Source organism: Anolis sagrei, chromosome 7 (assembly GCF_037176765.1).
Source record: "Anolis sagrei isolate rAnoSag1 chromosome 7, rAnoSag1.mat, whole genome shotgun sequence".
Classification (NCBI taxonomy): Eukaryota; Metazoa; Chordata; class Lepidosauria; order Squamata; family Dactyloidae; genus Anolis; species Anolis sagrei.
Window position 1 is genome coordinate 9,726,961 of NC_090027.1, and position 13,865 is coordinate 9,740,825.

Consider the following 13,865-nt stretch of genomic DNA (forward strand, 5'->3'; position numbering starts at 1 on the left):
TGGTGGGGATGGGGGCAAAATAGACATCTGCCCCCAATCTGTGGCGGTTAATAGTTTAGAAAAGCACAAAGGGGGTGGACACCTAAGGCACCCCCCTCTGGGGTGAAGGCCAAAAACTAAAAACACTCACCTGTTATATTGACACCTCTGGGTGAGACTAAATTTGAGAGGCCTTGAAACAGGGAGAGTCAAGCCTCAATTACTTTGAGAGAGACTTCTCCACATGTTTCCCTGAGCGGTTGCCCGGGTTTATGTTGCCAGGGGACCCAGGTGTTTCCACCTTAATAGTCGAGGGGTGGAACAGATAAAAACCCTACCTCGACTTTATACACCAAGTTCTATACATACAACAGTTAGTTACAGTTGAAAGTTAAATAGGTAACAGTTTAATAAAGTTGCCCAAATTTGAACCCAAGAAAAGTTTGTGTGGTCTCATTATTTTGGGGGTTGGAAGGCAAGGACCTATCCACACCTACGAAGTGGGTGGGGAGAGCAAGTTTGCCTCCTCACCCAAAAAAGAGAATGGTTCGTCCCAGGCGAACCATCTGGAAGAGGGGCGGAGCCAGGCTCTTGCCTCAGCCCGCCTCTCTTCCTCAGTCTCTTCAAGGCAGCGACCCACCACGCCCGCCCATTGACAGTATAATCATTGGTTGCCTGACGGTACCGGGTAGGAATTTTTCCCTTTACTATTTTACAGGAGGGTTTTTTCGCCTACCCTATACTGTTTTTAGGGGCTAGCTGGGTTGGTGTGGTTCTTAAATAGGATTTAGCGGTTAATAGTTTAGAAAAGCACAAAGGGGGTGGACACCTAAGGCACCCCCCTCTGGGGTGAAGGCCAAAAACTAAAAACACTCACCTGTTATATTGACACCTCTGGGTGAGACTAAATTTGAGAGGCCTTGAAACAGGGAGAGTCAAGCCTCAATTACTTTGAGAGAGACTTCTCCACATGTTTCCCTGAGCGGTTGCCCGGGTTTATGTTGCCAGGGGACCCAGGTGTTTCCACCTTAATAGTCGAGGGGTGGAACAGATAAAAACCCTACCTCGACTTTATACACCAAGTTCTATACATACAACAGTTAGTTACAGTTGAAAGTTAAATAGGTAACAGTTTAATAAAGTTGCCCAAATTTGAACCCAAGAAAAGTTTGTGTGGTCTCATTATTTTGGGGGTTGGAAGGCAAACGAAGCTTTTCTACAGATGGGAAAAGCTCACGTCCTGTAACTGGGCTTCCAAACTGAAAGACTGCCTGAAGTCTTTCTTTTCCCTCCCAGAGCCCTGGGGAAAAGGGCAAAACTAAAGAACATAATGATGATTGATGGGTCATTGGCCCCATAATTGCAGAGCAAGGGCAACCACCTTATTGCAAAATGCATGGAACCTTGGAATACATGCAAACACTCAATAGAAAGAAAATGAAGTAGGTGCTCATGGTACAGCTGTACCAGCACACTAGCAGTTCATAAACATGCAAATCTGAGTAGATCAGTAGTCTCCAGTGGGAAGGTAACAGCGCTCCATGCAGTCATGCTGGCCACATGACCTTGGAGGTGTCTACGGACAACACCTGCACTTTGGCTCAGAAATGGAGATGAGCACCACACCCCATAGTTGGACCCGACTGGACTTAATGTCAGGGGAAACCTTTACCTTTACCTTATGCAAGGACGCTAATTTATGATGCCATAAAAATCTTCATCAAGCATGCAAAGAATGAGGAAGTACTTCATCAGTGTCACAAATGGACGATGAAGCGACAGCTCCCCTGGTGACCAGATACCCTCATGAAAAAGCTTTTGAGTTTCTGTCTATATATGTTGTGTGTTTATGGCATTGAATGTTTGCCATGTAGATGTACATTGTGAGCCCCCTTCAAGGTGAGAAGGGTGGCATATAAATGTTGTAATATATATATATATATAATTCTGAACTCCATCAATGATGGAATTGACAAATACAACTCCCACGACCAACAGAAAATACTGGAAGGGTTTGGTGGGCATTGACCTTAAGTTTTGGAGTTGTAGTTCACCTACATCCAGAGAGCACTGTGGACTCAAACAATGATGGATCTGGATCAAACTGAGTACGAATACTCAATATTCTCAAATGTGAACATTGGTGAAGTTTGGGGAAAATAGACCTTGACATTTGGGAGTTGTAGCTGCTGGGATTTATAGTTCACCTACAATCAAAGAGCATTCTGAACCCCATCAACTATAGGATTGGGCCAAACTTCCCACACAGAACCCCCACAACCAACAGAAAAGACTGTTTTCTGATAGTCTTTTGGCAACTCCTCTGACACCCTCTCATGACCCCCCCCCCCCGCCAGAGGCCCGACCCCCAGGTTAAGAAACGCTGGGTTAAACCCTTGTACCGGCTGAACTGCTAACCTGAAAGTTGATGGTTTGAATCCACGAGACAGGGTGAGCTCCCATCTGTCAACTCCAGCTTCCCAGGTGGGGATATGAGAGAAGCCTCCCACAGGATCGTAAAACATCCAGGCATCCCCTGGGCAATGTCATTGCAGATCACCAATTCTCTCAAACCAGAATCAACTTGCAGTTTTTCAAGTAGCTTCTGACACACACAAAAAAAAACCTCTTCCTGCTTGGTTGAAGCTTCTAGTTCAGTGCCCCATCATGCAAGAACACATAAGTGAAGCACTCAAAAAGATGATCATCTAACTAGTTTAAAGATCTCCAAATGAGGAGAATTAGGGAATGGTAATGAAGATGAAGTAGGCTTTGGAAACCAAGATCTATGAGGAATGGCTTAAGGAGCCAAGTATGCTTAACTTGGAAAAGAGACTTTTGAGAGATGATAATGAAGTCGAACATGCCCCCCCCCCCCATAAGAGATAGTAACTTATAGTTTTCCAAGGACAAGGGAAAAGATTTGACCTCAGCGCTGCAGGGCTTCATGTTTTCGCTCAGACTCCTTTTTTAATGATCTTTGGACTTCCTGCCACATTTTGGACTCCTCTTTCCTTCAATAACTTGTTTTTGCCCATGAATTTTCCCAAAACTGAACTATTAATTCATACTATGCCATGATAAAGGCTTTTATCAATTTTTCTGTTGGAGGGAGGGAAGGGATGCCTAGATATGATTTCCTTGTACATGATCGCAATATTTCTATATTTCCCCTTATGTTTCTGACCCTTTCCTGACCCTTTGCCCCATTCCCTTGCCTTAAGAAAATATGTGAGGAAGTCACCCAAGGGACAAAGCAATTAGCGAATACCGAAACCCTCCACCGAAGATATCTCTTGCATGGACAATAGAAAAAGAGTTTTTTCCTGACCTTGGAGGCTGACCATCAGGAGATAATTCATTTGGCAGAATTTAATCACTTTTCAGTAAGATAAGGAGGAAACGTTCCCCTCCGGTCCTATTTACACACAAACCTTCCTATTGATAACATCTACTCAAGTTTGCCCCCCATTGTTCCCCTGTCTCGCAGTTAAGGAAAAACTCGGGTTATGCTGCAACATGTTCATTGACACCACTCACAAAACAATAGGCCACCTTAACTGGCAGGTCGTTTCGGAACCTGTTACGCTCTTGGACATTTCCTGAGCCATAATCCACTCAAAAATACATTGTATTCCATCATCCTGCCTCCCTCCCTCCTGATTCACTGAAGCACCAAGGCGGCAGGAGTTTTCCCATTGGTTCTAGCGTGCCACAACTCCTCTGTGATTGGCCCAGACGCTTGGGAGGCGGACGAGCCTCCTCCCAGCTGTTTGTGCACCAACCAATAACCTTCAAGATCAGCAGGAGGCGGGAGCGGGAGATTTGAAACTCACAACTCTATATTTTCTATAAAAATGGCATTTATTGTGTAACTTTTCATGCTCTGCTTGGCGAATGATTGCTGCTCTGCATCCTTTTCAGCTGGGTCGCTAATAAACCTCGGTGGGACTTCCTTCAACTTGGTGAGACCTTTTATTGGGAAAAATCAGGGATTGGGTGCTTCTCTCTGTCTCGCCAGGGTAACGAACTCTTTGATGAGTCTGGTCTCTGCCTCCTGGCAAAGACCCCTAAATTCTGGCATGATGCCAATGTGATAGCTGTATTTATATTTTGAAGGGATATCATGTAGAGGATGGAGCAAATTTGTTTCCTGTATTGTCGAAGGCTTTCATGGCCGGAATCGCCGGGCTATATGGCCATGTTCTGGAGGCAATTTTTTTCCTGATGTTTCACCTGCATCTATGGCAAGCATCCTCGGAGGTAGTGAGGTCTGTTGGAAGTAGGAAAATGGGTTTATATATCTGTGGAATGACCAGGGTGGGGCAAAGGACTTTTGTCTGCTGGGGCTAGGTGTGAATGTTTCAGCTGATCACCTTGATTAGCATTCAATGGCTTGAATCTTTTGTTGAGAGTGATTTTATGTGCCTGTTTGTTTCCCCTCTGTTGTTTTGCTGTTGTAATTTTTGAGTTTTTTAATACTGCTAGCCAGATTTTGTTCATTTTCATGGTTTCTTCCTTTCTGTTGAAATTGTCCACATGCTTGTGGATTTCAATGGCTTCTCTGTGTAGTCAGACATGGTGGTTGTGAGAGTGGTCCAGCACTTCTGTGTTCTCAAATAATATGCTGTGTCCAGGTTGGTTCATCAGGTGCTCTGCTATGGCCGATGTCTCTGGTTGGAGTAGTTTGCAGTGCCTTTCATGTTCCTTGATGCGTGTCTGAGTGCTGCGTTTGGTGGTCCCTCTGTATACTTGTCCACTAGGCCTGGGTAACAACGGAAAAATTTGTTTCTAAAATCGATTTGTATTTGGGGTTTTTTTTTGTTTCGATATTTAAAATAATTACAAAATTTTCCTTTTAAAAAGTTCGATATTTACAAAATTTCGTAAATGTGAAAAAAATTACAAAACATTAACTAATCGATTTCCGAAACAATAACGAATCGATTCGTTAATGGCGGACGCGACCGCGAAATACGCTAAAAAACCTCCAAAAACTTCTGAAGCTTCCCTCTCCCTCTGTTCTTGACTGTTGGTGTGATATTATAATTTTTTTTCACTAATTAAACAAAAAACTTGCCCCAGACATGCGGAAATAATAACGAAACGACCTCAGAACAATAACGAAATGAATACAATAACGAAATACGAAGCATTTACAAAACATGTTTAAAAATTCGTTTTTTAAAAAATTGCTCCAGAATGGTTCGTTATCGTTTTGTAATGGAAAAAATTAACGAATTATTAACGAATTACGAATTAACGAAACCGCCCAGCCCTATTGTCCACAGCTGCATGGTGTACGGTAGACTCCTGCAGAAGTGAGAAGATCCCTCTTGTCCTTTGCTGAACGGAGCATTTGTTGGATTTTCTTGGTGGGTCTGTAAGTGGTTTGTAAATTTGTTTCCTGCTTCTCCATAGACTTATCATCCCAAATGATGGATATGAATGACAAGAAAAGAGGTCTCACTTAAGTACCAGGAGGAATGCCCTGATAGTAAGAGCTGTGAGAATAAAATTAGCTGTGAAGGACTCTAAGAAAGATCTCCCCACTAGGCCTGGGTAACAACGCAAAAATTTGTTTCTAAAATCGATTTGTATTTGGGGGTTTTTTTTGTTTCGATATTTAAAATAATTACAAAATTTTCCCTTAAAAAAGTTCGGTATTTACGAAATTTCGTTAATATTTACAAAACATTTTGTAAAGATGGCGCCCTTTTTTCTCAATATTTTTTAAATATTTTTTTAATTTAATTATTAATTTAGTAGAATAGGGAGGAGAAATTATTATTAAGGAGGGAAGGCAGGCACTCACTCTGGCGGGCCCTCAAGCGCTGCCGCCGAGACGGGCCCGGCTCCTCCGAAGCAATGCGAAATTGGGAGAAGGGCTCCCCAAAGGCCATCTAGCCCAGCCCTCCGCTAAGGAATTGGGAGAACGAAGCACAGCCCTTCGCTAAGGAATTGGGAGAATGAAGCACACCCACCGCAAAGGTGAGGAAGGAGGGACGGGCCGCCTTCCCGCTGAGGGTCGCTCGCCCTCTCGCTCGCCCTCTCGCTCGCCACTCGCCCTCTCACTCGCCGCTCGCCCTCTCGCTCACCCTCTCACTCGCCGCTCGCCCTTTCGCTTGCCGCTCGCCCTCTTGCTCGCCCTCTCGCTCGCCCTCTCGCTCGCCCTCTCGCTCGCTGCTCGCCCTCTCGCTCGCCCTCTCGCCCTCTCGCTCGCCCTCTCGCTCGCCGCTCGCCCTCTTGCTCGCCCTCTCGCTCGCTTGCTCAGCCGGCGCCTTCCCCGCCCTCTCCTCCTCCTCCTCCTCCTCCTCTTTCAGGCTCTGCCTCTGACTGGCTAAGAGAGGAGAGAGAGGAGAGCTCCCAGCAAGCTTCGCCAGGCGGCCATCTTACGTATTTCCGAAATGGAGGGAAATACAAAATCTTTTGGCGCCTGCCGTTTCGATATTTAAAAACACTTCCGGGTTTAAAAATAAGTTTTGTAATCGTTTTGTAATTGCTAAAATTAACGAATATTTAACGAATTACAAAATTAACGAACGAAACCGCCCAGGCCTACTCCCCACGCTAGGAAAATGAGAAGTAAAATCACACAAATTTAAAAAGTTAATTTTGTGTGGGTTTTTTTTTATAAAAAAAACTCATTTTACATTTACATTGATGAGATCTGACCTGGCAATGAATAATGGAGTTTGTTAGAAAATGGTGACACCCCCCCCCCCCCCTCGTCAGTATTGACCCATTGTGACCTATTGTAGTAAGGGCAAATTGTACCTCGGACATAATTAGAAAAGGAATTGAAAATATAACTGCTTGTAACATCTTGCCCTTCTACAACTCCAAAGGGCAACCTCATCTGGAATGCTATGTACCATTCAGGTCAGATGATCCAAAAGCAATATTTCACTGCTGAAAGAGATGTAAAAAAAAAAGAGGGTAGCCAAAATGATCAAGAAACCTTGTCAGAAAAGGTTAGAATCTTCATGGCTGTATAACTTAGAAACAAGTTGAGGAAACATGAAAAAGGCAATGTATTCATAGAATCATAGAATCATAGAATCAAAGAGTTGGAAGAGACCTCATGGGCCATCCAGTCCAACCCCATTCTGCCAAGAAGCAGGAATATTGCATTCAAAGCACCCCTGACAGATGGCCATCCAGCCTCTGCTTAAAAGCCTCCAAAGAAGGAGCCTCCACCACACTCCGGGGCAGAGAGTTCCACTGCTGAACGGCTCTCACAGTCAGGAAGTTCTTCCTCATGTTCAGATGGAATCTCCTCTCTTGCAGTTTGAAGCCATTGTTCCGCGTCCTAGTCTCCAAGGAAGCAGAAAACAAGCTTGCTCCCTCCTCCCTGTGGCTTCCTCTCACATATTTATACATGGCTATCATATCCCCTCTCAGCCTTCTCTTCTTCAGGCTAAACATGCCCAGCTCCTTAAGCCGCTCCTCATAGGGCTTGTTCTCCAGACCTTTTATCATTTTAGTCGCTCTCCTCTGGACACATTCCAGCTTGTCAATATCTCTCTTGAATTGTGCTGCCCAGAACTGGACACAATATTCCAGATGTGGTCTAACCAAAACAGAATAGAGGGGCAGCATGACTTCCGTAGATCTAGACACTATGCTCCTATTGATGCAGGCCAAAATCCCATTGGCTTTTTTTGCCGCCACATCACATTGTTGGCTCATGTTTAACTTGTTGTCCACAAGGACTCCAAGATCTCTTTCACACGTACTGCTCTCGAGCCAGGCATCCCCCATTCTGTATCTTTGCATTTCGTTTTTCCTGCCAAAGTGGAGTATCTTGCATTTGTCACTGTTGAACTTCATTTTGTTAGTTTTGGCCATTCATCTCTCTAATCTGTCAAGATCGTTTTGAATCCTCCTCCTGTCCTCTGGAGTATTGGCTATCCCTCCCAATTTGGTGTCGTCTGCAAACTTGATGATCATGCCTTCTAGCCCTTCATCTAAGTCATTAATAAAGATGTTGAACAGGACCGGGCCCAGAAAGGAACCCTGCGGCACTCCGCTCGTCACTTCTTTCCAGGATGAAGAGGAAGCCTTGGGGAGAATCACCCTCTGCGTATATAGGTCCAAGTTATCTGAAGGATCATTTCTCCCTTGTGGAGGTGCTTGAGATCTGAGATCTCTTAGAAAGGGCCGACTTTCCGTCCTGTCACTCTTATGGATTCATTTGGTGACAATGTGTGAGAAAGCCTTCTTGGTGGCTGCCCTAGGCTTAGGAAGTCCTTTTCCAGAGATGTTAGACCAGCACCCTCCCTAATTCTAAATCAGGGGACTGGAGAACAAGCCCTATGAGGAGGGGCTTAAGGAGCTGGGCATGTTTAACCTGGGACAAAGGACTCTTGTCTGTTGGAGCTAGGTGTGAATGTTTCAACTGACCACCTTGATTAGCATTTGATAACCTGGCAATGCCTGGAGCAATCTTTTATTGAGAGGTGATTAGATGTCCCTGATTGTTTTCCCGCTGCTGTTTTGCTGTTTTAATTTTACAAGCAGTTATATTTTCAATTCCTTTTCTACCAGTTTTTTTTTAATACTGGTAGCCAGATTTTGTTCATTTTCATGGTTTCCTACTTTCTGTTGAAATTGTCCACATGCTTGGGAAGCTGATGAGGAAACACAACATAAAAACTATCTACAGACCCACCAAGAAAATCCAACAAATGCTACGCTCAGCAAAGGACAAGAGGGATCCTCTCACTTCTGCAGGAGTCTACCGTGTACCATGCAGCTGTGGACAAGTCTACAGAGGGACCACCACACACAGCAGCATTGCCCAACACACGAATCAAGGAACAGGAAAGGCACTGCAGACTACTTCAACCAGAGAAGTCAACCATAGCAGAGCACCTGATGAACCAACCTGGACACAGCATATTATTCGAGAACACAGAAATCCTGGACCACTCTCACAACCACCATGTCAGACTACACAGAGAAGCCATTGAAATCCACAAGCATGTGGACAATTTCAACAGAAATGAGGAAACCATGAAAATGAACAAAATCTGGCTACCAGTAGTAAAAAACTCTAAAATTAAAACAGCAAAACAGCAGAGAGAAAACAATCAGGGACAGCTAATCACCTCTCAACAAAAGATTGCTCCAGGCACTGCCAGGCTATCAAATGCTAATCAAGGTGGTCAGTTGAAACATTCACACCTAGCTCTAGCAGAGAAGAGTCCTTTGTCCCACCCTGGTCATTCCACAGATATATAAACCCATTTTTCCTACTTCCAACAGACCTCACTACCTCTGAGGATGCTTGCCATAGATGCAGGCAAAACGTCAGGAGAGAATGCCTCTAGACCATGGCCATATAGCCCGAAAAAACCTACAACAACCCAATCTTCATTTATACCCTGCCACCATCTCCCCCAAAGGGGACTCGGGGCAGCTAACATGAGGCCAAGCCCAGCGATACATTACAGCAAAATAAAATGTAAACAATTAAAATAACATCATGATAAAATAAATAAGCCATTCAAATAAAAAAAACAGTGCAAAATAACATAATAAAAAATCAAACAGAGTGAAATGTGCTGCAGGATGTCCCACAAAAACAAAGTTTGTGCAATTTAATAAACTTTTTCTGTGGGTTGTTGTAGGTTTTTCCGGGCTATATGGCCATGTTCTAGAGGCATTTCTCCTGACGTTTCGCCTGCATCTGTGGCAATGAGGTAATGAGGTTGCTTGCCATAGATGCAGGCGAAACATCAGGAGAAAAATTGCCTCCAGAACATGGCCATTAGGGCTGGGCGGTTCCGTTTCATAATTTCGTAATTCGTTAAAAATTCGGGGTTTTTTTTTGTTATGAAGCGATAACGAACCATTCAGGAGCATCTAAAAAACAAAACGAATTTTTCAATTCGTTTCGTAATTGCTTCGTATTCGTTTCATATTCGTTTCGAAATCGTTTCGAAATTGTTTTGTTACTATTTCCACATGTCTGGGGCAAGTTTTATAGTTGTTGTTTGTTTAATCAGTGAAAAAAAATTATAAATATCACACCAACAGTCAACAACAGAGGGAGAGGGAAGCTTCAGAAGTTCCCCCTGTCCCATATGGAGGGTTTTTTTTGTTTTTTTTTTAAATTTTATTAATTTTATAGAATACAACGAAAGAGGGGGAATAATATAAGAAGATAGAAAAGTAGGAAAATACCCCACCCAAACCCCGTGAGGTGAAAGAGAAAAAAGTCCAGAATTAACCCTGAAAAAATGAAAAAAGAGTGGAAAAAATGCAAAAACAGTAAAAAAAATGAAAAAAAATAAAAAGCTGAAAAGCTGGAAAGATAAAAAGGAAAAAGAAAAAGAAAAAATAAAAAAAATAAAAAAAGAGAAAAAAAATAAAAAGAAGAGGACTCCCTTCTGAATTCTGCTCAGACCGGATCATTGATTATATATCAAAATAGCGAGAACCACACAAAAAAAGAAAAAGAAAGGGGTTCTCCGTCCAGTCGTCCATATAACCTCGTGTTCTTTATATAAATTTGTCTATGTATTCTTCAACCATTGACCAATTCGTCTCTTTGATTATATTGCCGGTATTCTTTTTTAAGAGAAAAGTCAGTATATCCATATCTTTTATTTCATTTATTTTGTCTATCCAGTGGGATTTCCCTGGAATATCTTTCTGTTTCCACATCTTGGCGAAGACAATTCTTGCAGCCGTTGTTAAGTATATAAACAAAATGTCCTCATTAGAGTCCATATGGAGGTTTTTTAGCATATTGCTCAGTCGCGTCCGCCATTAACGAATCGATTCGTATTCGTTTCGTATTCGTTTGTTTCGTAATTTTACGAAATTTCGTAAATATCGAACTTTTTTAAAGAAAAATTTCGGAATTCTTTTAAATATCGAAACGCAAAAAACCCCCAAAAAACGAATCGAGTTTAGAAACAAAATTTTCCGTGGTTGCCCAGCCCTAATGGCCATATAGCCCGGAAAAACCTACAACAACCCATGGATTCCAGCCATGAAAGCCTTCGACAATACAACTTTTTCTGTGGTTTTATGATTGGGCCAATTAGGAAATGACATTTATAACCTAAGAACAAAAATCACGTTACATAGTGTAATCCAGCACACCGGCTTTTTCTTTCGCTAGTGGCTATTTCTCCACATTGATTTCTCCTACCTGTCTTTTTGTTTCTATTTAAGAAATGTTAAAAGTTATGGATTAGCATTAATGCTAAAAACTGTTCGAGAACTAAAATATGGTTCAAAATTGCTTTTGCCTAGAGCTTGCATCTTATTGATATTTTAAAATGTCATTCAAGATTAGGCATTACTTCTGATGAGGAGGAGAGTATATGTGCAGCAACTTCACCAGACCAGAAAAGGTAATTTTCTCAGAGACCTTATCTGGATGGTTTTGCCTCTTTGAACTTAAATTACTTTCATGTTTAGGCTTGGGTCACATCTCCAAGATATTTTATTATATATGCAAATACCGGTATTCTAAAATCCAGGGGAATAGAATTCCATTTCTAAAATGGAAATCCAAAATACTTTTGGCTCTGAGCATTTTGGATAAGGAACACTTCAACTTGTGCACTTTTATATGTTTGCGTTTCTTTGGAATCAACTCTTGTTTTGTAAAGATTCGTCGGTTCTATTTGTCTCTATTATAGTGAAACTACCAGAACAACAGAGATCCTGACATCGATTCTTGTTGTTTAAATAGCACTGCACTCTCTTCCAGTTACTGACACTCTTCTAGGGAAAAAAATATTATACACTATTTTTCTTATGGTGTTTACTTCGACATTTATGATATGTGCAAGTTGCTATAGCAATGCAGATTTCCATGGTAATGCTGCATATATGAGCATATTGTAAGATTGGTTTGGATAAAGGATGGGGACCAAGGAGCCTGAAGGAATACACGAGCAATCAGAAACAGTGTTGTTAATCATTTCTATGTTTAGAAATGCAAAATAATATTAACTCAGCGTTAATGTATTTCCTATTATTTCCAGAGAAATAGCAGAGAAGATGTTAATGGGAAATGATAGGGAAGAGGAGCAAAAGAGTCCTTTCCTCTAACCAGAAGTAGTTAGGAAGATGGGTAGACAGTAGGGCTGGGCAACCACGGAAAAATTTGGTCTAAACTCGATTCGTTTTTTGGGTTTTTTTGCGTTTCGATATTTAAAAGAATTCCAAAATTTTTCTTTAAAAAAGTTCGATATTTACGAAATTTCGTAAAATTACGAAACAATACGAAACGAATACAAAACGAATACGAAACGAATACGAAACGAATACGAATCGATTTGTTAATGGCGGACGCGACCGCGCAATACGCTAAAAAACCTCCATATGGGACAGGGGGAACTTCTGAAGCTTCCCTCTCCCTCTGTTGTTGACTGTGGGTGTGATATTTATATATTTTTTTCACTGATTAAACAAAAAACAGCTATAAAACTTGCCCCAGACATGCGGAAATAATAACGAAACGATTTCGAAACGATTTCGAAACGAATACAAAACGAATACGAAGCAATTACGAAACGAATTGAAAAATTCGTTTTGTTTTTTAGATGCTCCTGAATGGTTCGTTATAGCTTCGTAACAAAAAAATAACGAATTTTTAACGAATTACGAAATTACGAAACAAAACCGCCCAGCCCTAGTAGACAGTTTGGAGAAATATGTTTTTTAAAATATATATATGATTTTTATTAGTGGGTTGTTGTAGGTTTTTCCGGGCTATATGGCCATGTACTAGAGGCATTTTCTCCTGACATTTCGCCTGCATCTATGGCAAGCATCCTCAGAGGTAGTGAGGTCTGTAGTAAGTAGGAAAATTGGTTTATATATCTGTGGAAAGACCAGGGTGAGACAAAGGATTTTTGTCTGCTGGAGCTAGGTGTGAATCTTTCAACTGACCACCTTGATTAGCATTTAATGGCTTGGAAGTGCCTGGGGGGAATCTTTTGTTGAGAGTGATTTGATGTGCCTGATTGTTTCCTCTCTGCTGTTTTGCTGTTGTAATTTTTTAGTTTTTTAATACTGGTAGCCAGATTTTGTTCATTTTCATGGTCTCCTCCTTTCTGTTGAAATTGTCCACATGCTTATGGATTTCAGTGGCTTCTCTGTGTAGCCTGACATGGTGGTTGTGAGAGTGGTCCAGCACTTCTGTGTTCTTGTGGGTTTATTCGGGCTATATGGCCATGTTCTAGAGGCATTTCTCCTGACGTTTCGCCTGCATCTATGGCAAGCATCCTCAGAGGTAGTGAGGTCTGTTGGAATTAGGACAATGGGTTTATATATCTGTGGAATGGCTGGGGTGGGGCAAAGAGCTCTTCCCTGCTGGAGCTAGGTGTGAATGTTTCAGCTGACCACCTTCATTAGCATTTGAAGGCCTGGCTGAGCCTGGGAAAATGTTTTGTTGAGAGGTGTCTACGAATCGATTACAAAACAATTACGAAACAATTACGAAATAAATTGAAAAAATTCATTTCGATTTTTAATTACTCCTGCATGGCACAATATCGGATCGTAAGCTAATTTAAATACGAATTAATAACGAATTACGAAATTAACGAACGAAACTGCCCAACCCTACTAAATAGAGTAAAATAATAAATTTAATAATAATAATAAATAGAGTAAAATAATAAATTTAATAAAAAATAATAATCATTACAGAGTAAATGATAAATCACTTTGACTTGAGTATAAGCCGAGGGGGGCTTTTCCAGCCTTAAAAAAAGATGAAAAACTTGACTTATACTCAAGCATATACGGAAATGTCATTGAGCTAAAATTATTCCTCCTCCATTTGCAGCAACTATAAGGAGATGGCAAAGTTTTCTCTGGTTTTAAGTGTTCCTATTACAAAAGAGACTTTT